Genomic DNA, 26,629 nt, shown 5'->3' with positions numbered 1-26,629 from the left:
AAATTTTACACTTCAACCCTGAGTGGATCTAAAATGCTTCCTATTTTCATCCCCAATAATTTCATACCATGTAAGATTTTTGGGTCTCCGATTCAAATTATTGCTGAGACATTTGACTGCGTTTGCACGTCATTTTTCCTCTTCACCTGTCCTATCACCAGCTTATAATCTGTATGTTTCCATGTAAGACTCTTCAAATGAAATACATCATTTAACCTTGTTATTGTTGCATTGTATTATCATCACCATCACCATCCAATGAGCTATGGCTTTGGATATCCTGAAAGTCATTACGTGGCAATAGAACTGACCAGTATCGAAAAGATTCTAGTCCTACAGATCAGTCATTAATATGCCGCAGTGGGTTCCATTTTATTTCATTTATTATTGTCGCATGCACTGATAAAAAGCGAAAAAGATTGTTTTGCGTGTGTTCTGGACAGATCATACCTTACGTAAATACATCAGGGTAATAGAAGAGAACATTGAATGTAGTGTTACAATGATAGAGAAGGTGCAGAGAATAATCAAGTCTACTACACAGGAGAGCCATTCATGAGTCTGATAACAGCGAGGAAGAAGCTGTTCTTGAATCTGTTTCTGCATGTTTTCAAGCTATTATATCTTTTGCCTGATGGAAGCGAGTGAAACAATGTATAGCTCGGGTGGGAAGGGTCTTTGAAGATGTTGGCTGCTTTCCAATGGCCATGGGAATTGTGGATGAAGTCAATGAAAGGAAGGTTGGTTTGTATGATGAATTGGATTGTGCTCCCAACTCTCTGTAATTTCTTGTGGTCTTGAGCAGAGCAGTTGATCCATCTGGACCGGATGCCTTCTAAGTTGCATCGAAAAGTTTGCTACTTTGTCCTCTGTCTTGATTCATCCGATCATAGTCAGATTTCTTTCAACAGAGAGATTTCAGGTTAGGTTTTACTATTTGTCATTAATTCTGACATTATCAGGAATTATGAAGGTCTTATTCCCAAAACGTCAATTCTCCTGCTCCTCTGACACTGCCAGACCTGCTGTGCTTTTCCAGCACCACCTTTTTCGACTGATCTCCAACATCTGCAGTCCTCACTTTCTCTGAACTTCAGATATCTGGTCAGCCTGGATGAGTTGGGCCGAAGGCGCTATTTGCGTGTTGTACATATCTATGACTCTAAGATTCTATCACACCCTGTTGTGGGACCCACAAATTTCTCTCCCCTAAAGATTTGTCTGAACTTGCCCCATTGTAAATGTTTTCCAACTCTCCTATTCTTCCTGACTAAATGTTCAACTTCACACATGCCTGCTTTACATTGCGACTGTCAAATTTTATTTTCCAACTCCTTTACACTGTCTATATTATTGCATGGATTCCTTGGGCCATCCTTATCCCTCGCCTTCCCAACAGTTTGGTACATGACCGTAAAATGACGACAGAACACTCATTTCCATCATTCAAATCACGAAAATATATTGTCAATAATAGTTGCTTAAATGTCACATCATCCTATAGTTTTCCTTCTATACCAACTAGCTGCTTCTTATTAGTTAGCAAGTCCTCTATTCATGGTCATGTTCTGCATCCAATGATTGCTATCCAACAAAGACGTCTTATGTGTGACACCTCCTTGAAATTCCAACACATTACCACAACTTGTTCGACTTCCCCTACCCTGTTTGTTGCTTTCTCAAAGAAATGTCATCCATCTTTAGCCATCATTTCCCTTTCATGACTCAATGCTCACTCTGGTTGATTGCACGTTTCAAAATACTCATATTTTATCTTTTACAATAGATTTCATCGTTTTGCTACTTAGACATGTTACGCTAACTGACTGACAATTATCCATTTTCCCTTTCTCCCATTTTGAATTGGGTGTCACATCAGCATTTGCTTTTTCATAGCGTCATAGAACTGCACAGCACAGAAACATACACTTCAGTCCAACTTGTCCATGATGACCAGATATCTTAAATTAATCCAATCCTATTTTCCAGCAATTAGCCCATATCCCTCTAAAGCCTTCCTATACATATATACCTATCCAGATGACTTTAAACTGTTGTAATTATACCAGATCCACCACTCCCTCTAGCAGCTCATTCCATACATGCACCAACCTCTGTGTAAAAAGGTTAACCCTTAGGTCTCTTTTAAATCTTTCACAACTCACCTTAAATCTATGGCCTCTATATTGAATACCCCCTATCCTGGCGAAAGGACCTTGCCTATTCAACGTATCCATGCCCCTCATGAGTTTATTAACCTCTGTCCAGTCACCCGTCTGGTTCCAATGTTCCAGTGAAAGAATTCCCATGTTTCCATGCTAAATGACTCTGACTCAAACTCTATTCACCCTCTTCTTATAACTCAAGCCATCCAGTGTTGATAACTTTCTTGTAAATTCTATCTACCCTCAATGTGAAAAGTCTCTTCCTGAGATCTCCTCTGTAACCATTGCCCCTTACCTTAAATCTACGCCCCTGCTCCTTGATCCCATCATCAAGGGGAGTTGTACCTCTGGTCGGAATTTTGCTCATGTTGCTCCAATCCTTGAGAAGGGAGACAGAGGGAAACCAGGGAATTAGAGATGAATCAGCCTGACATCTGTGATGGGGAAGTTGTTAGAACTTGTAATGAAGGAGAAAGTAATAACTCACCTCAAAAATATCAGCTAATCAAAGAGAGCCAGCATGGATTCATGTTAGCTCATGCCTGGAAACCGTCATTTTTAAAGAGGTGACAAAGGTAGTGGTCGGAAGTAACTCGATGGGTGTTATTTATATGGATACTTTTCCCCTAAAACATCCATCTGCATTGGAAAAATGCTTAAGCATTACTTCCAAGTTCTTGAGATGCTCTTTATTGATTTTCCCAGTGATTGGCACATTACCCACACAAATGGTGACCTGGGGGAGCCCTTGTAAAATGTTCACACATTGGCCACTAGAAAATTGCACAGGCTGATGATGCCCCAAAGGAGCAGTCTCGTATATAATGATAAGTTTGTACTTATGGGAAAGCATGCATCTGGGATTCTTCATCTAATCACTTGAACTCATGGCTCATCCACTTTCATGAAGGAACACCCACTTTCCAGTTTTGTGTATGAGCCCTGTATACGAGGGATTGGGTATTTATCTAGCTGTGGAAGGCGATTTACCATTTGCTCGAAATCCCCACTGCAGTGAACCAACCCTTCAGGCTTCACAATCAATACGACCAGTGCGGACCATTCTCCAAACTGCACTGGTTTGATGATTCCTTCGATTTCCTGCCTCCTGATTTCTGCCTCTCCTTTTGCCCATAAGGCAAATTTGGCCTTGCACAATTGTGGAATTGCTTCCATGTCAACATGTAAGGTGACCTATGCCCGTATGATAGTCCCTAGACATTTCTGAAAAGCTTCTGGGTATTTAATCAGGACTTCATTCAGGCAGGCATTTCATTGTCAAAAATGTTGAGCCAATGAAGTTGAAACTTTCTCAAACAATTGTACCCCGTCAGGCTTTGGCCCGAGCCTTTGACCACAACCAGTGGGAACTGAACCAGCTGCTTCTCATAACAGACCAGAACTGTCCCCGGCATAGACTCTCAGTCTGGTCAATATCTTACGCTAACTTAAGGGTTCGAGTCCGGAGCGAATTTTGTTCAAAACTGATTCTGCAATCACTGAAAAATGCACATTGGCCTCAACCCCTATCAAAACTTCCAGATTTTATTTGGTATTGATGTGGTTGTTGCTAAGCAATTTAATGGTTGCATATCAGGTATAGGTGGACTTTCCAGGGTGTGCACAGTCCTGGATACTGGCGTGTGAGCTCTCTTAATTAATTCAGGCAGAGGGGAATTATTTCCTGTCTGAAGTCCGATAACTAGCAGCAATTACAATGGCCTGCTGGCCTGGATTGTTGAGAAAATTTGATCAGGTCTTGGCAGTTTTTCAGGATTTTGCAGTGGACTGACCTGGTGACCCTCTGTTCAGGATATCTCCTGAGTGAGGTTATGCAAATACCTTCATTCAAGTGGTGTCCCCCAAGCTCAGTCAACCTGGTGAGTGCGTCCACTTTTGTCAGAATACCCTGGAACCCGAATGGTCCACTTGCTGCATTTCCAGTTGTAGTGCCTGTTTGAGGTCCCATTAGGCTTCAGCTAAGAAGACAGAACAGAGAACAGGCAGGCATTTCATTGTCAAAAATGTTGAGCCAATGAAGTTGAAACTTTCTCAAACAATTGTACCCCGTCAGGCTTTGGCCCGAGCCTTTGACCACAACCAGTGGGCACTCAATGTTGTGCCAGCCTTTCATCCTGTTCTCAGACCAGACTAAGCTACATCCGCTTCATTGTACAATGTCCCATATGACTATCCAAGAGCTGCTTAAATGCGCTGAATGTATCTGACGTTACTATTACTGCTGGCAGTTCATTCCACACACCCACCACTCTCTGTGTCAAGAACTGACCTCTGACATCTGCCCTAAACCTTCTTTCAAATACCTTAAAATCATACCCCCTAATGATGGATGTTTCTGCCATGGGAAAAAAAGTCTCTGCCTATCCACTCGATCGATGCATGTCAACATCCTGTACCCCTCTACCAATTCACCTCTGATTCTTCTTCGCTCCAATGGGAAAAGCCTGGCAGCATCCGGATAAATCTCCTCCGCGTCCTCTCGAAAGCTTCCAGATATTTCCAATGATGAAGGGACCAGGTCTTGACACAATATTCCAGGTGTGGTCCAACCAGGGCTCTATAGACCTGCAGCATAACCTCGCTGCTCTTAAACTCCATCGCCCTGATAATGAAAGCCAACACGCCATACAGCTTCAGAGCAAATCTATCAGTCTGAGTGACAAATTTGTGGGATCTTTGGACAAAGATCCCAGAACTGAGCCTTGTGAAATATCACTGTGTAACATCCAGTAAAGGATCTGGACAATATCCAGGCTTTGGCTGGCAAATAGCTAACAACGTTCATACCACACAAATGACAGGCAATGGCCATCCCTAATAAAAGACAATCTAACCACCGCCCATTGACATTCACTGATGTTACAATCACTGAATCACCCACTATCAACATCCTGGGGGTTATTATTGACCAGAAACTCAATTGAATTCACAATATAAATGCAATGGCTGCAAGAGCAAATCACAACCTTGGAATACTGTGGCGAGTAACTCACCTCTTTTCTCCTCAAAACCTGCCCATTATCTACAAGGCACAAGTCAGGAGTGTGATGGAATGCACCCCACCTGCCTGGTTGGGTGCACCTCCAACAGCACTCGAAAGGCAAAGCAGCCTCCGCTTGTTTGGCACCACGACCACAAGCATCCAATCCCTCCAGCAAGAGCAGCAGTGTGTACTGCCTTCAAGATGCACTGAAGAAATTCACCAAAGATCCTGAGACAGCACCTTCCAAATGCATGAACACTTCCATCTACAAGGACAAGGCAGAAGAGCGTATGAATACCCTGAACTTCAAGCTCCCCATCAAGCCACTCACCATCCTGACTTGGAAATATACAGCCATTCCTTCATTGTCGTTGGGTCAAAATCCTGGAATTCCCTCCCTAATGGCATTGTGGGTCTAACTACAGCAGGTGAACTGCAGCAGTTCAAGAAGACAGCCCACCACCTTCTCAAGGCACAACTTGGGATAGTCAATGAATGTTGGCCTAGTCAGCGAAGGCTACATCCCCACACATATATTTTCAAAAATACCAACTTGGACAGAGTTCTGAAGAGATTTACCTGGATGTTGCCATTGATAAAGTGTTTGTGTTGTACAGAAAGGATGGATAGCCTGGGAGTTTGTTTACAGGATTATAGGAGACTGAAGAGCTTTTAAAATCATGGGGGTCATGGATAATGTGAATGACAAGGGTGTTTTCCCTCGGGTGTGGGAGTTCAAACTAAGGGTCATATTTTAAAGTAACAGGAGAAAAACTTAAAACAGACTTAGGGTCAGCCAGCCATTGCTCTTCTGGCTTCCCTCCTCGTTAATAAAATTGGGCTTGTCCCGTGAGGTGGCAGCCATATTGGTGTTATATCACAGAACACCGCTGACATCCATTGTATTAATTCTGAATCACCACCATCAATTGACAAATGGCGGCAACTTTGATTTTTTGATCAAAATTGAAGGAAGAGAATTTGGAAGCTGAGAAAAACATATAAAAGCTGTGCTTTGCATCATGCTGAGAAACTATATGTTGGCAAAGGGATTTTCCCAGAGTGCAATTTGGACATTATCAGAAATAGGGACTTTCTAAACCCAGGGTAATTGCGGGAACTGTGTCCGCCATTGCTACGTCAGCACCAACGGATTCAACCAATGCCAAATAAGTGAATGTAAACCAACTGACTGAGCTAAACAGACCATGCAGGAACCAAAGTAGGTCATTTGGCCCATTGAGCTCAACCCCCACCAGACAATAAAATCATGGGGGAGTGCTCATTTGACTTGTTGTCTGTTATCTCATGAACTTGTAAGAAACATGGAATCATAGAGTTGTACATCACAGAAACAAACCCTTTAGTCTAACTCGTCTATGCCGAGCAGAAATGCAAAATTAATCTAGTTCTGTTTGCCAGCATTTGACCCAAATCCATTTAAACCCTTCCTATACTTGCACCCACCCAGACGCCTTTTCAATGTTCTTTTAAGAGGTTCTCTAGGTTAATTAGAGCTGCAATTTCTAATTGTCTATGACTTTGACTGAATCATCACTGACTGAATCATCACCGACTCACACACAGACAGTCACCTTCTAATTCCCCTCTGGTGGGGTCTGGAAATGTTACACACACACATTTTCTCTTTCTGTCCATCTCTCTCACACACACATACACATTCTCTCTCCCTATCTCTCTCACCTACACATGCACATTATCTCTCTCTACCTCTCCCTCACACACACATACACATATTTTCTCTCTCTCTCTCTCTCTCTCTCTTGCTCTCTCTCTCCCTCTCCCTCTCTCTCTCTCTCTCACACACACACACACACACCTTCAGAGAGGACAGTATCCTGTTATTGTACATACCATCGTACCCAGCTAGCTCAATACCGGCTCCTCGAGTGAGCAGAGCCTCTGCCACTCCTGTTTATGTCAGTTAGTCAGGGCTTCCTGTTTGGACCAGAGTAACAGCCCCAATCAGGGAAGTCTTATTCTTTGAGCTCAACCTGGCTCACCTTGTTCCAATGACTTCATTCGACCTGTCTTTGCCTTCATCAAATAACTGCAGCTTTGTTGGAAATAAAATCATTAAATAAAGCTGATTATTTGAGCTCTTTGTCCTCAATCTGACATAGAGAAAGTGTCCAATTGACCGTAAAACAGTTACATTTTGCCGTGACATCAGACAGGTGAGAGTGTACCTACCTTCGCCTTCCTACCTGCATTCCCATTATCATTGTAAGATGACTTTCTCTAAGAGAAAAAGGAGCTAAATGGAGTAGGAACACTAAATGATCTCTAAATACACGCAAAACAATTCTTAAAGAACACTATATGTCAGTCATGATAGGAAAATGTTTATAAAGAATGAGGATTTATGAAAATGCACAAATACTTCACAGTAGAATTCACCCTGAAACCATGACACTGAACTCTATGCATAAACAATATGATCGATGATCGAAAGTGAACCTTGAACATAGTTCTAAAAGTGAGATTAAAAAGAGAGTTGTGAGACAGACACCTTTAACGATTGAGGCTTTAACAATGTTCCAAATTCAGTTCTTGGTGAAAATGGCGAAGTGTATCTTTGTAACTTTCTAACCAGAGAGTGATGGAAACAAAGTCATACAATACTCACGAAGTGCATGCAATTTGATGTCGGGTGAAGGTATCATTGGTAGGTTACAATGTGGATTTAAAGTCATAATCTTATCAGCCTTGCACTTATTCAATGTTGGTGCAGCCTTTAGATTTCAGATGACCTACTGCTACTGACTCACAAGGTCAGATGTGTTTTTATATCTTTCTTAGTGCTGGATGGCTTGAAAACATCAGTCGATATATAGAGGAATGGAATAGTCAAAGAGCGAACTTTCTGTAGAGATACACATGGTGGAACTGTAATGGAAGACAGAGGCTATGTTGGGAATGGGGAGCAACAATGTGAGCTTCAAAGTTGACCCATAGTTGAACTAATATCCATTGGAATACAAAGGTCATGCTGAATGGAAACAATTTGAAATCGGATTTGGAGCAGCTTAAATTCACTTGTATTCTTTCTTAGTTGGGTTTTATTGTGATGAAATGTCAGATACTGTCCAGAATAAATAGGAATTGTCACCTTTCAGGTAGCAAGACTATCCATGTGAATTTCAGCAACCAGCAACTAGAGGCAGGATGGAAAGTGATCAATGGTCCAGAGTTGAAGCCAATTTCCTGTTGATATGTGCAAACAGATAAGATCAGCAACGGACAGTTGTAACCAAGAAAGATTTGAGTCATTAACTTCGGAAGAAAGAATGGGAAAGTGACTTAAAGCTTAATTGGGTTCTTTTCTTGACTATTATTTTATGGTACCTGACATCTGAGACTAAAGTCACCATTTGAAATCAAGCCTCTTTTTTTTCAAATACAGACGATGACGTCTAAAAACCTAAATATATTACTGTTTATGTTAATTCATTTGTTGGACGTGGATGTTGCCACTGAAGCCAACATTTATTGCCCATTGGTAATTGCCAATATGTCAGCTAAGAGTCACCACATTGCACTAAGTCTGGAGTCACATGGAGGTCAGAACACATCCGGATAGCAGCTTCCTTCTTCAAAGGATATGATTGAACCAAATGAGAATTTACAAACATCTCAGTCATTATGTGCTACTCATTAGTGTCATTTTTTAATAGCATTGTTTTGATTAAACAGGAGACGTTTTTCTCCAGAGGGAAATTCGAAAGGTAACATGTGTAAAGCAAATAACTCAGCAAATAGCACCAAAAAGAGCAATACAAAATAAGAAAATAATCTATTAACAGAATATTCAGAGTGTGGAAGTTTCGAAAATAAACCATGAGTGTAATAATATAAATGGTGGAGGTGCTGGTGTTGGACTGGGGTCGGCACAGTCGGAAGTCACATGGCACTTCACCTGACGAAACAGCAGTGCTCCAAATGTGTGTGATTCCAAATAAACCTATTGAATTATAACCTGATTTTGTTTGACTTGTGGCAGTAATGTAAAAACATAGGAATATGATATTAGGAGCACAATTTATGTTGTGAAGACGTGATATACTTTTGCGTTCAGTTTTTGACCTGATGAAATGTGAGCTTTAGTCTGTGTGCATGAAGGGTAATCAGTAGTATGTTAGTCTTCCTGGAGCCATCAATTCAAAACATCCTGTGTCAGAGAGCAGGTAATTGGGGTGATACTGGAGAGATATCGTGCAATAATTTGCTTTGCGAGCCTTTTATGATCAGCAACGGCAACTTTGTACCTGCTTTTGGTTTTGAAGAATAAAGACTTTTTTGTGTAATGAAAACCTGAGTAGTGAGGTATTTGGAGCATTTCACAGAGACTGGAAGATTCTGAACAAATTCTCTCCCAGAAAGGAATTAATTCCGAACAATTTGAAACTGTTATTCTACTGCAAATGTATTAATATGAAAATTCCAAGCCAGGCATTTTTGGTGTGAAATCAGGTAGGGTCCTTTGATGCTCAGAATATTCAGTTGTGTGAATAAACAAGTCTAACAAACTCCCAAGAACAGGAAGTAAAAGAAGCTGCTGAGTCACAACTGTAGATGTTGTACAAAATGAAACTCTCTCAGTACAGTACATTTAATTCAGATGGGATGGCATTTTTGCTTGTGATTTGAAGACTTACAAACTGTTTTATATATAAAGACCACCGATGCTTTCTCATTATCTTTCTTTGACTTTAATCCAGTCCTTTTTCATTATTAAATCCAAAACAAAACAACATCCAATCGAAGGATAGCCTGCACTGCTGTTTGTGTTTTCATGCAAGCTAAGAATTTTGACACAAATCATTTGAAGGATATTTTCTACTCAATGCTGCACTCTGGGAAAACAAAGTCATATGCGGTACTGTCTCAGAGATTTTCATCAATTCATTCTCGAAGTAAACACTCTTTTAATTGCAGTCAATGTGTATTTTACAGCGCTAATGAACTGTTCCCTGAACTTCGACTGAGTTATTCCATAAATAAACGTAGTTGTGCAGCAACTCAAACTCAGCAGCATATATCCAATTCTTTCAAATACATGCAAACTTTCATCGTAAGATTTGGGATCAATTGCTGCAATTCGATAATATAAGAAATTTATTACATAGGGTGACCACAGCAATATGAAACTACTAGATATAGCGAATAGTAAAATCATTGACTTCTTTCTACTGTCCATCTCAGGATCACTGCGTTTCTCTTCCGTGTTCTGACTCCTCAATCCTTTATGGATCCGATTCGCCACTAACACGTATCTAACTGTCAAAGCATTGAAGAGCAAAACTAAACTGAACGGGAGTAATGGTGTTAACACCTTATCAACCCAGTCATAAACCATCCTTATATAATAGCTGTCCTTAATTTGACAGGACCAGTGTACATTATCAACCACAATCATTGGTTCCCGTGTAAAACAAAGGAGCTTTTTTTAGAAAGAAAACAGTGCAGGTTGTTGAAAGAATAACAGTTTCAGTTTCAGTTTTCGACAACAAATGGTCATAAACTGGTCAGCGGAGAAAGTCACAGTGAACCAGACAGAACAGTCTGAACTCACATAAAGCAGGAATGATCTCTGGCAAAAGTACTGACTTTGTTGATACAATATGACGTCAGTAACAATGACCATCAGATCTGCTGTTGCCATAGCCACCAAATAATGCGTGGTGCATTTGGAGAGCTCGCATTTTCCAAGTGACAGAATCACAATTGTCAGTGCATTAACTGTGAGAGGGAGAAGTGAAATTAGTTTTGAATAGCCTTCTGTTTGAGTTGAGATGGCATTAGGGCAGTCAGGAAAATATTAAAATGTAAAAATATTTTTAATCCCAATTCCATTCCGTGTTAAGCTGTGCCCAATGAACAAAGGAAATGAGTGTGTGGTGTTGAACATGAAGTACTGCAAAATGGCTTTGGAGGTGGAAAATGGTCAGTTCAATACGTTATTGTTGTGTACAGAATCAGACTGAACATATTCTATTGGTTTCATTGACATCATTCTGTTAATAGAAGGAAAAAAAATGAGGAGTATAGAAACCGGTCCATTTCCCTTTCGTGTTCCCAATAATTAGCCAAGCTGATCTCCTAGCCAAGGACCACTGGATTTAAATGTTGTTAGGCTCCATTTTAACATGGTCACAATGCAAGCTGACATAAAATGACATCCATATTTAAAATATAGTACCCAGAAACATGGATTTGACACCATTACATTATGTCATGCTGCATTACAGGACAGACATATTTTAAACAATATTCCACAAGGATATGGGAACACCAGCACCCACAATAAGTGATCATATCCACACCGAATCAACAAGTCGACCACAACTTGGGGACTGAGGATATGATGGACAGGGGATCACCATTGAGAACCTGAAATGTGCTGTAAGAAAACTGAAACCATTGATGAATATCAAGATAACCAAACAGAGCTGGCAGTTTAACAAAGGATAAGAAAAATAAATGAAGAAATCTTTCATGCAAGGAAGAATATACAAATTTGAACTTGTTCTTGCAAATGGTTTCACCTCTTCCTGTACCCTGCCGGCTGTCCACGCAACACTCCAACAATTACTTTCAATCACTTATAGAACAGCGCAGGAATAGACTCTTCAGTCCACTCATCCATGCTGACCAGATTTCCAAAATTAATCAAGTCCAATTTGCCAGCATTTCACCAATACCCCTCTAAATCCTTCATATTCATTTTGTCATCCAGATGCCTTTTAAGTGTTGCCATTGTACCAGCCTCAAGCACTTGCTCTGGCAGCTCATTCCATGCAAATATCAACTTCTGTATGGAAAAGCTGCTGCTTAGAACCATTTAAATCCATCCTCTCTCAGCTTAAGTCTATGTCCTTTCGTTTTGGACTCACTTACCGCGGGGAGAAGATCTTGAGTATTCACTCTATCTATGGCCCTCAACCTTTGATGCTCCAGCGAACACTGTCCCAGCCTGTCCCGCCTCTCCCTATAGCTCAGACTTTACATCTCCAGCGACATCCTTGTAAATCTTTTCCAATCACTTTCAAGATTAACAGCAACTTTCCTAAAGCAGGCAGACCAGAAAAGAAGGTTATTTTCCAGAAGCGGCCAAACTAATGTCCTGTATAGCCACATCGCATAGAGTCATAGAGATGTACAGCATGGAAATCGACCCTTCTATCCAACCCGTCCATGCTAACCAGATATCCGAACTCAATCGAGTCCAACCTGCCAGCACCTGACCCATATTCCTCCAAACCCTTCCTATTCATATGCCCATTCAAATGCCTTAAATGTTGCAATTGTACCAGTTTATATCACTTCCTCTGGCAGCTCATTCCATACACGTACCATTCTCTGCGTGAAAATGTTGTACCTTAGGTCTCTTTTATATCTTTCCCCATCACCCTAAACCTAAGCTTTCTAGTTCTGGACTCCCCGACCCCAGGGAAAAGACTTTGCCTATTTACCCTATCGATGCCCCTCATAACTTCAGAAACCTCTGTAAAGTCACCCCTCAGCCTCCGACGCTCCAGGGAAAACAGTCCCAGCCTGTTCAGCCTCTCCCTGTAGCTCAAATCCTCCAACCCTGGCAACATCGTTGTAAACCTTTCCTGAACCTTTTCAATTTTCACAACATCTTTCCAATAGGAAGGAGATCAGAACTGCACTCATTATTCCCAAAGTGGCCTATTCAATGTCCTGTACATTAAATATCTTCTTTACAACCCTGCCGACATGCAAGTCAATCTTCAAGGGCCCTGATCTCCAAGATCTCCATGGTTTGCAACAGTCTCAGGGACCCTATCATTCAGAGTAGAAGTCCTGCTCTGATTTGCTTCTCCAAAATTTCGCACCTCAGATTTGTCTACATTCTGGGAAATTATATTTGTAATCACTAATTATGTTGGATACTGGAAAAACGTACTCAGTACTGGTGATGAGTTATTGAATCGTTATTACTGCTTTCCATTCGTGCAACTACCTGGGATTAGGAAATATCAGCGCTTCTTCCTCTAAGCTAATCTTTGAAAGAAAAACCAAAATTGTTCAACAAAGAAATGGAGGGAATTAGATTTTATATGCAAGTTAATGTTTCTTTGCATGTCATCAACTCAATGTAACCATCCACAATTAATATCCTTTATTGTCAATTGTCATCTAGTACAGAAGTACAGGAGTACAGTGGGAAGTGTTTACAATGGCTGCCTTTTAATGGTGCCACCACTGGTCCAAGTACAAATCTTACAGAGTTCAAAAATATATGGCGCTGTTAGACAAAAGAGGATCATGAGGAAAGCAGTAACATTACTGACAGTGCCTGAGAATGAGTTAAGAATGAAAGAGTTATTTACAGTCCAGTCTGGTAAAGAATTACAACAGCAGCAGCTCAGCACATAGGGCCAGGGCCCAATTCCAACAAGTGTCCCCCATCCCTCCTACCTCTAGCTCGCTTTCTCACCGGCACTCAGCAGCAACAAGGTCTGTCACACTTCGCCTCGTGCTGCTCTGGAACTTGGGATACCCCACATGCCACTCTGGGACTCAGGATCCCCCACATGCAGTTCCGTGACACCAGATTTCCCTGCTGCCGTCACTCTGGAATTCAGTCCATGTCTTGGTCCTTGCTCGCTCTGCTGCTGCTGTGGAACACAGCCCGTGTGCTCAGCTCACGCCCTGTCTCTGTTCATGACTCATCTCCAGGTACGGTCAGTTAATAGTATGGGGGAGAGAGGAAGAAAAAAACTGCCGCAAAGAGGAGAAGAGAAATGAAAGGAAAAGGAAAAGGAACTGGTGAGAGAGGAGCTCTGACTGGACTGTCTTACCTTGCCACTGTCTCAACATCTGATTTGTCTGAAGGCTGTGTTTCTGTGCTATTTCACCCTATGATTCTCTGATCTCTGCAATCTGCTGTTCACAGGGATTTCCTATTATTCAGTCCCAGTCAAAACTCACAACAATCCTGACAATGCATGTCCATTGATTGCAGTGCTGACTGACGTACTGTGAACCCAACTGGCAAATACTTCGAGCGAAATATAAACACAGTGACATGGTATTCCACTGCATGGATTGATGCAATTTTCTAAGTTCTGCTAAAGGGGTATAATCACTGAACTATTAATCCAGTGACCCCGGCAATGTACTGGGGATCCAGGTTAGAATTCCCATGGTCGATGGTGGAATTTGAAGTCAATGAAAACAAAAATCTGGAATTAAGACTTTAATTATAAAAATAAGTAATTCTGGATTGTTGCAAAAATCCATCTTGTTCACTAATGTCCTCTCGGGAAGGAAACTGCTATCCTTACCTGGACTGGCTGACATGTCACTTCAGACTGGCAGTAATGCGGATGACTCTTCAACTGCCCTCTGGGCCATAATTTCTGGACGAGGTAGCGATGCCCACATCCCATGAAAAAAATATTTTTTTAAAACTTATTTGGGACACCAATAACAGCAATAGTGATGTAATATACTTTATCAACAATGGTAAATAAGTGCAGCATTTTGTGTATGAAGGTTCTGTTCCTGGGTGATGAAGCCAAAACGTTCGAGTTGAACACAGTATTACAGTGTTCAGAACCAATTTTATATTCTTTTGGATTCCCAAGGGAATGGTAAAGTTGCAGCATTGTTATTTCTGATCTGATAGGCAAACTATATTAGCGCAGAGATGTTAAGTCACTGTTGCATTCAAATTATTTCTTTCCAACTTCATAGGAAAACACCAAAGGGAAGACATACAGCCTTAGTGACTCAGTAATAGGACAATCTCTGTGAGCAATGGATTGCAGAAACCATAGAGTCATAAGCTTAACAGCACGGAAACAGACTCTTCGATTAAACTTGTCATTGCTGACCAGACATCCCATTCTGTCCTTGTCCCATTTGCCAGCAGTTAACCAATATTCCTCTGAAGTCTTCCTATTCATATACTCATCCAGATGCGGTTTTCAATGTTATAATTACTCCGGCCTCCGTCACATCATGTGGTAGCTCGTTCCATAGATGGACTACTCTCCGCATGAATAAGTTAACTTTCAGGTCTATGAAAGAATACAACTTAAAAAACTCCCACAGAGACTGAAACCAGTGTCTTTGACAGATCCAGCAGCCTGAGCAACCAAGGTAATGCTGCAGCTCAAGCTAATAAGGTGTGGCTACTTCTATGGAGGCATCTTAATGAACATAGGGACATAGAATATGCAAACACAATTAGTGTATTTGGTAGTTCGAACCTACTTTACCATTTAATAGTATCATGGCTGATCATAGAAATCAGAACCCTGCCGCCAGCTTTCTCCTGATCCTTGAATCCTTTTTGTCTGAAGAAAAGTATCTGTTGCCTTCTTGAAAATAGTCAATATTTTGGCTTCAACCACTTTCTTTAGCAGAAAGTGGGATCACCACTCAGGGGAATACATTTCTTGTTCACATTTGTTCTCCTGCAACCTATGGTTCTGCAACCACCAGTCAGCGAGAATAGTCTTCCTACATCTATAATGGACTCAAAGTCAATTAACTCAAAGACCTTTGTTTTAATGTTTCCATTCAATGTGTGCTGTTCGTCCATCAGTCATGCAAAAATAGTCACACTGGGATGATTTGAAATCCTCCGTTTGTTCTGTGTTAAAATCGTCCAATTTTCTGCTCCCAAGTTCTCTGGGTAGATTCTTCCTACTTCTGGAATCTAATTGAAGATAACAGCTGATTTCATAATTCACCCTTTGCTTCCTTTCAAAGCTGTAATTCCAAATGGGCCAGAACAGGCGTTAATTCCACTCAAAGCTTCGACTACATATCCGTTAACTCTTTTCAAACAAATTTCACACCACATTCAATTTGTTGTCTCCACTTCTATTGATATTTATCAGCATCTCCTTCATTATCAAACACCTGTACAATGATTCCTCACAATTTATACCGTTCCTGATATTCTGAGCATAGATCTTGCACTTTGACCCTAAGTGGACTTATAATGGTTCGTATTACATCCCCACTATTTTCAGACCATGAAAGACTTCCCATCGACTAGCTTTCAAATTAGTTGCCAAGACATTTGAATGTCTTTGCACGTCCATTGTTCTTCTTCACTTGTCCTATCACATTTTTAATCTGTCTGTTTCCATGTAAGACATTTCAAATAAAACAGATATTTTAACCTTGTCTTTGTTGCATTATATTATCGTCACCATCACCATCCAATTAGCTATGGCTCTCGATATCCTGAAATTCATTGCATTGCAATGGAACTGACAAGTATCAAAAAGTTCCACCCCTACAGACCACTCATTAATCTGCTCCAGTGGATTTGATTTCATTTGATTTAATATTTTGACATATACCAAGATACAGTGAAAAGTATTGTTTTGCGTGCTATCCAAACAAATCATACCTTACAAAAGTAAATCAGAATAACAGAATAGATTGCAGAATGTAGCGTAACAGCGACAGAGAAGGTGCAGAATAAAATCAACTCTGAAGAATAAAGGTTCAATCGCAAGTCTGATAACAACATTTAAAAGATATCTGGATGGATATATGAATAAGACGAGTTTAGAGAGATGTGGGTCAAGTGCTAGCAAATGGGACAGGATTCATTCAGGATATCTGGACAGCATGGATGAGTTGGACCAAAACCTCTGTTTCCATTCTGTACATCTCTATGACTCTATAACAGCATTAAAGAATATATTCATGTATCTGTTGATGTGCGTTTTCAAATTTTTTTGCATCTTCTGGCCAATGGAAGAGGGTGGAAGAGGTTATAACTGCGGTGGGAAGGCGCTTTAATGATGTCCTGAAGAAGGGCTTATGCCCAAAACGTCAATTCTCCTACTCCTTGGATGCTGCCTGACCTGCTGCGCTTTTCCAGCAACACATTTTCAGCTCTGATCTCCAGCATCTGCAGACCTCACTTTCTCCTCTTTAATGATGTTGGTTGCTTTCCTGAGGCAGCAGGGAATGTAGACGGAGGCAATGGAAGAAAGGCTGTTTGTGTGATGGACTGGGCTGTGTAAGCAGCTCTCTGTAATTTCTTGTGGTCTTGGACACATCAGTTGACAAACCAAACTGGAATGCATCCAGGGGTAGGGGTAAGGCATCATCTCATTAGCTTTCTGTCCAACACCCCCCTCTCCCCACTCCCTTGTAACTCAAACTCTCTTATCGGACCAGCAGACTGGTAAACCGCTTTTGCAACCCATCCAAAGCCTTCACATCCTTCTTGTCATGTGGCAACCAGAACTGAACAGAACACTCTAAATGTGTCCTGACCAAAATCTTTTAAAGCTGTAACACGACATCCTGAATCTTGAACTCAGTTCCCTCACCAATAAAGGCAAGCATGCTCTACGCCTTTTTAACTTTTAGAATTAGCAAGTAAGTTAGATTTGGGTTTAACCAAGGACAAAAGTAAAGGACTCTGGCCTCACCACAACCAGGAGTCCCTGGCTTCCTTGTCAGGCCAGGCCAATGCCCTGCCAAGAGTCCCATTCCAGACCCTCCATTCCACAATGTCACCCCCTCCACTGCCGCTGACTGGAAAAGTAAGAAGGAAAAGAAAAATGAAGTTAACAAAAAAGATAAGGAAAGAAGGGAGAGATCAGCCATCTTGAGAGAATGAGCCCAATAGCCTGAACCTTCCCAGAGTCCTACTGTTATGAAGACATGGGTGTACTGTAACTTTAAGTATGAGTCAATTAGCTCATTTGACTGGCCGGCCTTTTATGATGACATTTCTTTCACTGCACATCAACAGAAATCAATTAAAATTCTTGTATCAATCTCTACTCCAGATCCAAATCCAGTCCAGAGGCAGATAGACATGAGTGGTGGCAACCTCATCTGTAATTTGTTTCTTCAGTGTGTTCTGAGATATGTCTGACCAGCTGGTTTTGATAAGCAACTGTGAGAGCTCGGTGAGACTGCGGTGAGGCCTAATATTCGACCAATCCTGGCATTAACCACAGTGAAAGACATTTCATCGTGTGGACATTCTGTGTTCCTGACATTGCTCCCATTTTGCTGACAAGCTTCATAACGTACCTTAAGCAGCGGTAAACCAACGAGCGAGGAACAGGTAGACAATGAGACTGTAAGAAATAGGAGCAGCCAGAGGCCAGTAGGCCCCTCAGTCCTGCACCACCATTCAAATGGATCATTGGCTGATCATGTAAACTCTCCTGCCCTTTCCCCACAACCCTTAAAGATCCAAGTGACCAAGAATCTATATAATGTATAGGGAAGGAAACTGCCATCGTTACCTGGTCTGGCCTACATGTGACTCCAGGCCCACTGCAATGTGGTTGACTCTTAACTGCCCTCTGGGTAATTAGGGATGGGCGATAAATGCTGGTCTAGCCAGTGACACCCACGTCACCATAAATTAATAAAAATACCCCAGCCTTAAACATACAGAAATACTTTGCCCCCACAGCTCTCTGCAGCAATAAGTTCCAAAGATTCACAACCATCTGAGAGAAGAAATTCCTCCTCATCTCAGTCTTAAACTGCCCATTTACGCTGAAACTAGGCTGGTCCTACACTCTCTAGTAGTGGGAAACAGTCCTTTCCCTGTAAAACACCCTTAAGAATCCTTTATATGTTGCAATGAGATCACCTCTCATTATTCCAAATTCCAAGGAGGAGAGCCCTAATCTCTTTAATCTTTGTCACAAAGACAATCCTGCCATACCAGGGTTCATCCTAGTGAACTCAGTGAGGTAGCTTAGTGTACAACAGGAACGTGGCTAAGTGTAATGCCTGAATTCTAGTCTTGAACCAGCACTGTTTAGATAGAAAAAGGTATACAGTGCTATAGAGAATTGTGTAAAAGTGTCGGCTGAATTTTGGATTGTGTTGCTTAATCTTTGACAATAGTTCAGTTAATGTTAATCCATTTGTTTTTCAGCTGGGTGAACCTCTCTGTCATTATACAAACCTGCAACATCCAGACACTGGCCCCAAAACCTGCAATATTTTTCTTTCTTTAAACTTGGCGGCAGTTTATTTTTGATCTTCTTGAAATGGTGCAAAGCACCATGGGTAATTTTTCCTCCTTTAAAGCTGTTAGATAAATGCAGCTTGTTGTTGGATGGGGAAGAGTTGAGGCAATGGAATCAGGGAAGGATGAAGGTGATAATGAAGGAGGGGAGGGTGGATGGTAAGAGGAATATCTTGTCTGCTTTAGACAGTTAGGACACTTCTCCAGATTGGCACCAATTGAAACCCAACCTAAAATAATGTCAAGGAAACCAAAGCAAACAATAAGAGCTACTGACAGTTTCTGAGCACCCAAATAATTCCAGCATCTTTTTCTTTTGTTTTGTAGTGGAAAAGTGACATTTCCTGCCGCTTCAAAGATATTCGACTCAGTATACGTCCTATATAAAATTATTAATTTACCTGCCTGCAAACAAACAATTAGTATTGACATATCTTCCAGCTGTGAAGAAGATCCGACGTTTTGAACAGAATCCATTTTTATTTTAAGTTAATGCTTTCATTGGCATGAATCAATTGCCTCTTGTGAGATCCCCTACTGGTCCTGAGCAGGTGTGTAATTTGTACATGTAAGAGGTCAAGATCTAAAGTTGGAAGCAAACTTATTTCAAACACCATTAATGTCACTGTAATTATGGTCAACACAGCAATGGTATGCTGTATCATAAAATCACATGGTGGAAGATGTAGCAATGTAGAAGGATCTGAATGCCATCATATAATACAACACGGAAACAGGCCCTTCAGCCCAAGTCCTCCATGCTGACCATGTTTCTCAACCCGAACTAGTCCCATTTGGTTGGTCCATATCACTCTGCTCCTTTCCTATTCATGGACCCGTCCAAACGTGTTTTACATGTTATAATTTAATTCACATCTGCCACTTCCTCTGGCTGCTCGTTCCCTATCTGCGCTATCCTCTGCGTAAAAAAGTTGCCTCTCAGGTCCCTCTTCAATCTTTCCCCTCTCACTTTAAACTCACGCCGTCTAGTTTTGGACTCCCCTATCCTGGGAGAAAGGCCTTAGCTATTCATCTAATCTCTGCCCCTCATGATTTTATAAACCTCTGTCAGGTCACTGCTCAACCTCCGACACTCCAGGGAAAACAGTACCGGGTATCCACCCTCTCCTTATAACTCAAACTCTCCAGTCTCGGTAATGTCCTTGTAATACCTTTTTGCACCCTTTTGAGTTGAATAACATCTTCGTATAATAGGATGACTAGAATTGTAGGCAGCACTCCAGATGTGGCCTCACCAATGTCTTGTACAGCATAACGGTACAGATATAACATGTCCTTGTGCTTAAATCTCAAAAAGGGTTGACATGCACGTCCAGCAAAAAATAAGACAAATGGAATGTTGGGTTTTATTATAAAAGGAGTGAAATCTAAAGGTAGGATCCTCTTTATGACATTGTATGGAGTCTTAGAGAGACTGAATTCTGGAGACAAAGTACAGTTGGATCACCTTAAGGAAGGATTTATTTACACTGGAGGCAGTTCCAAAGATTCACTCGCTGACTCCTGAGGTGAAAGGGTTGTCTTATGTGGGAAAAGATCTGCCACCCTGCCTATCTACAGCATGGCCACACAGAACACAGAAATCAAGCCTGTCCAAACCATACACGAAGCATCCAGAATGCCCCAGCATTGACCAACCAGGCTGACAAGAGAAACCAGACATGACCATAGTCACTTGCAGGAGGGTTGGAGTTAACAGCGATTACAAGCAATGGATGTCTGATCCATTGGAACTGTTATTAAAAGTAAACTCATAAAGTGGTAAAACTGCCAGCTGTTATATTGTGACAAGATGTGTTGTTCAGAAGACAAAGACCTCAAGCCAAGTCAAGCCAATAAGGCAATCTTCTAGGGTTGAAATTCATGAGTAGCTAAGATTCTCTGGAACATTCTCGTAGCACGTTGTAAGTTGTCAAAACAAAAGCCGCAAAGGGAAGGACTTCAAAGGGCAGAAGTACAGGGCAATCAAATCACCTCCTGTCAACAGAAAAGGGTTGTATTCTAGAGTGTTGGCATGTTTTTTTTGTCTACGTATGGACAAAGGAGGAGTTAAAAATCAACTGCAACCCCTAGTTTGTGTGTGCATGATATTAGACAGCCTGGAGCATTGTGCTGTGAAGGTCATAGTTTGAATGAAGCTCTTAAACAACCCTGCACTGCAGACAAGAAGAAAAGTAAAGCTTGCTCTGAGTGTTGTAGGCTCGTCACCATCAAAGGAAGCAGGAAGAAAACTCACAGCCAACTTGTAAAGCCAATCATCTCAATATAGACTGCTCAACTACAAAAACCAACACTACCCATATCACTAATGTTGTGGTGACTACATTCCAAAATGTATCTTTCATGAATAATGATATGTTTTTTTAACTTTTATCATGCTTTGAAACCACGTCACATTTCAAATATGCGTGCATGCATGTCTCGTTGTCATTACTTACTGCATTTAGTAATTACTAATGCATTTATTTCTTTAAGTCAAGCAGAACTTAGTTAGCTGCTTGGAAAATGTAAGTTTGGTTGGTCTGGGAGAAACGTATCCACAAGGATTCTTTCTAATTAAACTTGTTGAGATCATATAAGGGAGAAGGTGAATAATAATTTTGCATATTCACAGAAATTGGGAAATCTCAACCTAGGATTGGTTGCACTAATCCCTGAGAAGGTGATCTCCCTGAATCGCTGCAGTCCATTAACTGAAGGGCTGCTCCGTGACCGTGATCCATGGACTCTTTAAAACTCGGAGAAGGAACATGAGGTGTTTCCTGATCCAATGGTGACAGCAGAAAGCAACACACAAAGAGAGGGTAAAATAAAGAATAGCAGGGTCCAGTTGCCTTATCTTCTTCCGGTGAATCAGTATCCTTGTTCAAAGGGAACCCCTGACCTCCGACAGCAGATTTCTAATCAGTTTTTTCCCAATTTTGCAGCTTCCATCCAGCTCTAGCAATGGCTGAATATTTCTCTTCTAATGAATTTTAGTGTCCCAATTTCTCTTGATCTCTGAGTGTGTAACAATTATAAGACACCAGTTTAGCCTCAGCTAGAATTTTTTGGGTGCCATACTTTCAAAAGAATGCAAAGATATTTTTGAAAGTGAGACTCCAGTAGTAAGGAACTTAGAATCATAGAGTTCCACAGCACAGAAACCGACTCTTGGACCTAATGCCGACCATAGAACATAAAACATTACAGCGCAGTACAGGCCCTTCGACTCTCGTTGTTGCGCTGACCTGTCATACCAATCTGAAGCCCACCGAACCTATGCTATTCCATGTATGTTCATATTCTTGCCCAATGACAACGTAAATGTACTTAAATTAGGTGCATCTACTACCGCTGCAGGCAAAGTATGCCATATCTTTACTACTCTCTGAGTAAAGAAACAACCTCTGACATCTGTCCTATATTTATCACCCCTCAACTTAAAGCTATGGCCCCTCGTGCTCGCCGCCACCACACTTGGAAAAAAGCTCTCCCTGTCCACCCTATCTAAACTTCTGATTATCTTATGTGTATCTATTAAGTCATCTCTCAACCTTCTTCTCTCTAACGAAGACAGCCTAAAGTCCCTCAGCCTTTCCTCATAAGCCCTTCCCTCCATACCAGGCAACACCCTAGTAAATCTCCTCTGCACCCTTTCCAAAGCTTGCAATCCTTCTTATAATGCGGTGATCAGAACTGTACACAATGCTCCAAGTGCGGCACACCAGAGTTTTGTACAGCTGTAGCAGAACCTCATGGTTGTGGAACTCGAGCCCTCAATTAATAAAAGCTAAAACACTATATGCCTTCTTAACAACCCTGTCAACTTTCAAGGATCTGTGTACATGGGCACCGAGATCTCTCTGCTCATCTACACTACCAAGAATCTTACCATTAGTTCAGTACTTTGCAATCTGGTTACTCCGACCAAAGTGAATCACCTCACACTTGTCCGCATTAAACTCCATTTGCCACCTCTCAGCCCAGCTCTGCAGCTTATCTATGTCTCTCTGTAACCTACAAAATCCTTCGTCACTATCCACAACTCCACCGACATTAGTGTCGTCTGCAAATTTACTAACCCCCCCACCCTTCTACGTCCTCATCCATGTCGTTTATAAAAGTTACAAGCAGCAGTGGACCCAACACCGACTCATGCAGTACACCACTAGTAACTGGACTCCAGGATGAACATTTCCCATCAACCACCACCCTCTGTCTTTTTTCAGCAAGCCTATTATTGATCCAAACTGCTATATCTCCCACAATCCCATTTCTCCATATTTTGTGCAATAGCCTACTGTGGGGAACCTTATCGAACGCCTTGCTGAAATCCATATACACCACATCAACCGGTTTACTCTCATCTACCTGTTTGGTCACCTTCTCAAAGAACTCAGTAAGGTTTGTGAGGCATGACCTACCCTTCACAAAACCGTGATGACTACCCCTGATCTAATTATGTTTTTCTGGATGATTATAAATCCTATCTCTGATAACCTTTTCTAACATTTTATCAACAACTGAAGTAAGGCTCACTGGTCTATAATAACCAGGATTATCTCTACTCCCCTTCTTGAACAGGGGAACCATATTTGCTATCCTCCAGTCTTCTGCCACTATTCCTCTAGACAATGACGATTTAAAGATCAATGCCAAAGGCTCGGCAATCTCCTCCCTGTCTTCCCAGAGGAGCCTAGAATAAATCCCATCCGGTCCAGGGGACTTATCTATTTTCACACTCTGCAGGATTTCTAATACCTCTTCCTTGTGAACCTCATTCACACCTAGTCTAGTAGCCTGTATCTCAGTATTCTCCTCGACAACATTGTCATTTTCATCTGATTGAATACTGTCGAAAAATATTCATTCAGTGCTTCCCCCATCTCCTCTGACTCCACACACATCTTCCCATTACTATCCTTGATTGGTCCTAATCTTACGCTCGTCATTCTTTTATTCCTTAAATACCTATAGAAAGCCTTAGGTTTATCCTGATCCTATCCACCAACAACTTCTCATTTCTCCTCCTGGCTCTTCTGAGCTCTCTCTTTAGGTCTTTCCTGGCTACCTTGTAACACTCAAGCGCCCTAACTGAGCCTTCGCATCTCATCCTGACATAAGCCTTCTTCTTCCTCTTGACCAGAGCTTCCACTCCCTTCGTAAACCACGGCTCCCACGCTCTACAGATTCCTCCCTGCCTGACAGGTTCATACTTATCTAGGAGGCACAGGAGCTTTTCCTTGAATAAGTTCCACATTTCTATTGTGCCCATCCCCTGCACTTTCCTTCCCCATCCTATGCTTCCTAAATCTTGCCTAATCACATCGTAATTGCCTTTCCCCCCAGCTGTAACTCTTGTCCAGTGGTATACACCTATTCCTTTATATCACTAAAGTAAACATAACAGAATTGTGATCGCTATCACCAAAGTGCTCACCTACTTCCAAGTCTAACACCTAGCCGGGTTCATTACCCAGTACCAAATCTAATGTGACTTCGCCCCTCGTTGGCCTGTCTACATAATGTGTCAGGAAGCCCTCCAGCACTTACTGGACAAAAACTGACCCATCTATAGTACTCGTTCTATAGTGTTCCCAGTCATTATTTGGAAAGTTGAAGTCCCCCATGACAACTACCCTGTCTCTCTCACTCCTTTCGAGAGTCATCTTTGCTATCCTTTCCTCTACACCTCTGGAACTATTCGGACGCCTATAGAAAATTCCCAACAGAGTGACCTCTCCTTTTCTGTTTCTAACCTCAGACCATACTACCTCAGTTGACGAGTCCCCAAGCATCCTTTCTGCAACTGTAAGACTACCCTTGAACAACAATTCCACACCTCCCCCTCTTTTACCATCTTCTCTGTTCTTACTGAAACATCTAAATTCTAGAACCTGCAACAACCATTCCTGCCCCTGCTCTATCCATGTCTCCGAAATGGCTACAACACCGAAGTCCCAAATACCAACCATGCTGTAAGTTCACCCACCTTATTCCAGATGCTCCTGGCGTTGAAGTAGACACACTTCAAACTAACTTCTTATTTGCTGGTGCCATCGTGCAACCCTGAAACTTGATTTTGGACCTCCCTACTCTCAACCTTTTCTATACTCGAACAACAGTTTTGGTTCCCACCCCACTGCTGGATTAGTTTAGACCCACCCCAATAGCATTTGCAAATATCCCCCCTCCCCCAACATATTGGTACCCCTCTGGTTCAGATGAAGACCATCCTGCTTGTAGAGGTCCCACCTACCCAGAAAGAGCCTCATTTATCCAATAATCCAAAATCAGATGTCCTAAATTAGTCTATTCCCATTTGTCAGCATTTAACCCATATTCCTCTAAACCCTTCCCATTTGTATACTCATCGAGATGCATCTTAAATATTGTCATTGTACTAACCTCCACCACATCCTGTGACAGCTCATTCCATTAATGCAGCACCCTCTGCATGAAAATGTTCCACTGAGATCCTTTTTAAATCTTTCCAGTCTCACTTTGAACCTATGTCGTCTAGTTCTGCACTCTGCTAACCAGGGGAAAAGACCATGAATCTTCACCCTATCCATGCCCCTCATGACTTTATAAACCTTTATAAGGTCACCTTTCAGCCTCTGATGCTCCAGGGACATTAGCCCTAGCCTATTCAGCCTCTCCCTACAGCTCAAATCCTCCAACACCGGCGACATGCTTGTAAATATTTTCTGAACCCTTTCAAATGTCACAACATATTTCCAAGAGCAGGGAGATCAGAACGGAATGCAATATTCCAAAAGTGACCTCACCAATGTCCTGTATAGCTATTACATGACATTCCAACTCCTATACTCATTGCACTGGCCATAAAGTCAAGCATACCAAATGCTTTCTTCACTTCCCGGTCTATCTTTGACTCCAGATTCAATGAAATATGAACCTGCATTCCAACGTCTCCTTATTTAGCATCACTCTTCAGGACCCTACCCTTAATAACGTTAGTTATTAAAATAGATTCCAGAAGGTAGTACTTCTTTATTTATTCTTGGAGAAGACCTGGAGGAGATTTGATAGAGATATTTAATTGAGATATAGAGAGAGTTACAGACAAAGCTATTCAGCAATGGTATATATATATAGTGGGCGGCACGGTGGCACAGTGGTTAGCACTACTGCCTCACAGCGCCAGAGACCCAGGTTCAATTCCCGCCTCAGGCGACTGACTGTGTGGAGTTTGCACATTCTCCCCGTGTCTGCGTGGGTTTCCTCCGGGTGCTCCGGTTTCCTCCCACAGTCCAAAGATGTGCTGGTCAGGGGAATTGGCCGTGCTAAATTGCCCATAGTGTTAGGTAAGGGGTGAATGTAGGGAAATGGGTGGGTTGCGCTTCGGCGGGTCGGTGTGGACTTGTTGGGCCGAAGGGCCTGTTTCCACACTGTAAG

General features: G+C 41.7%; 1 protein-coding gene and 1 long non-coding RNA gene across 4 annotated transcripts in view; one reads left to right on the top strand and one right to left on the bottom strand.

Annotated features, from left to right (window-relative positions):
* LOC122544186 (immunoglobulin superfamily member 22-like) overlaps nucleotides 1-26,629 on the top strand; it is a 789,994-nt gene that overhangs the window by 713,586 nt on the left and 49,779 nt on the right. The gene's annotated exons all lie outside the window — the stretch shown is intronic.
* On the bottom strand, nucleotides 362-25,654 carry LOC122544192. 2 transcript variants are annotated; one of them, XR_006310291.1, is made up of 3 exons: nucleotides 25,616-25,654; nucleotides 2,461-2,544; nucleotides 362-901 (listed from the first exon to the last, which is right to left on the bottom strand). It is a non-coding gene; the product is annotated as an uncharacterized LOC122544192 (long non-coding RNA). The 2 variants fall into 2 exon arrangements; XR_006310292.1 differs by lacking the exon at nucleotides 25,616-25,654 and adding an exon at nucleotides 8,303-8,373.

The sequence above is a fragment of the Chiloscyllium plagiosum genome, chromosome 47 (genome assembly GCF_004010195.1).
Source record: "Chiloscyllium plagiosum isolate BGI_BamShark_2017 chromosome 47, ASM401019v2, whole genome shotgun sequence".
Classification (NCBI taxonomy): Eukaryota; Metazoa; Chordata; class Chondrichthyes; order Orectolobiformes; family Hemiscylliidae; genus Chiloscyllium; species Chiloscyllium plagiosum.
The sequence above is the reverse complement of the archived record's forward strand: the minus strand, read 5'-3'. Positions and strand labels throughout refer to the sequence as shown.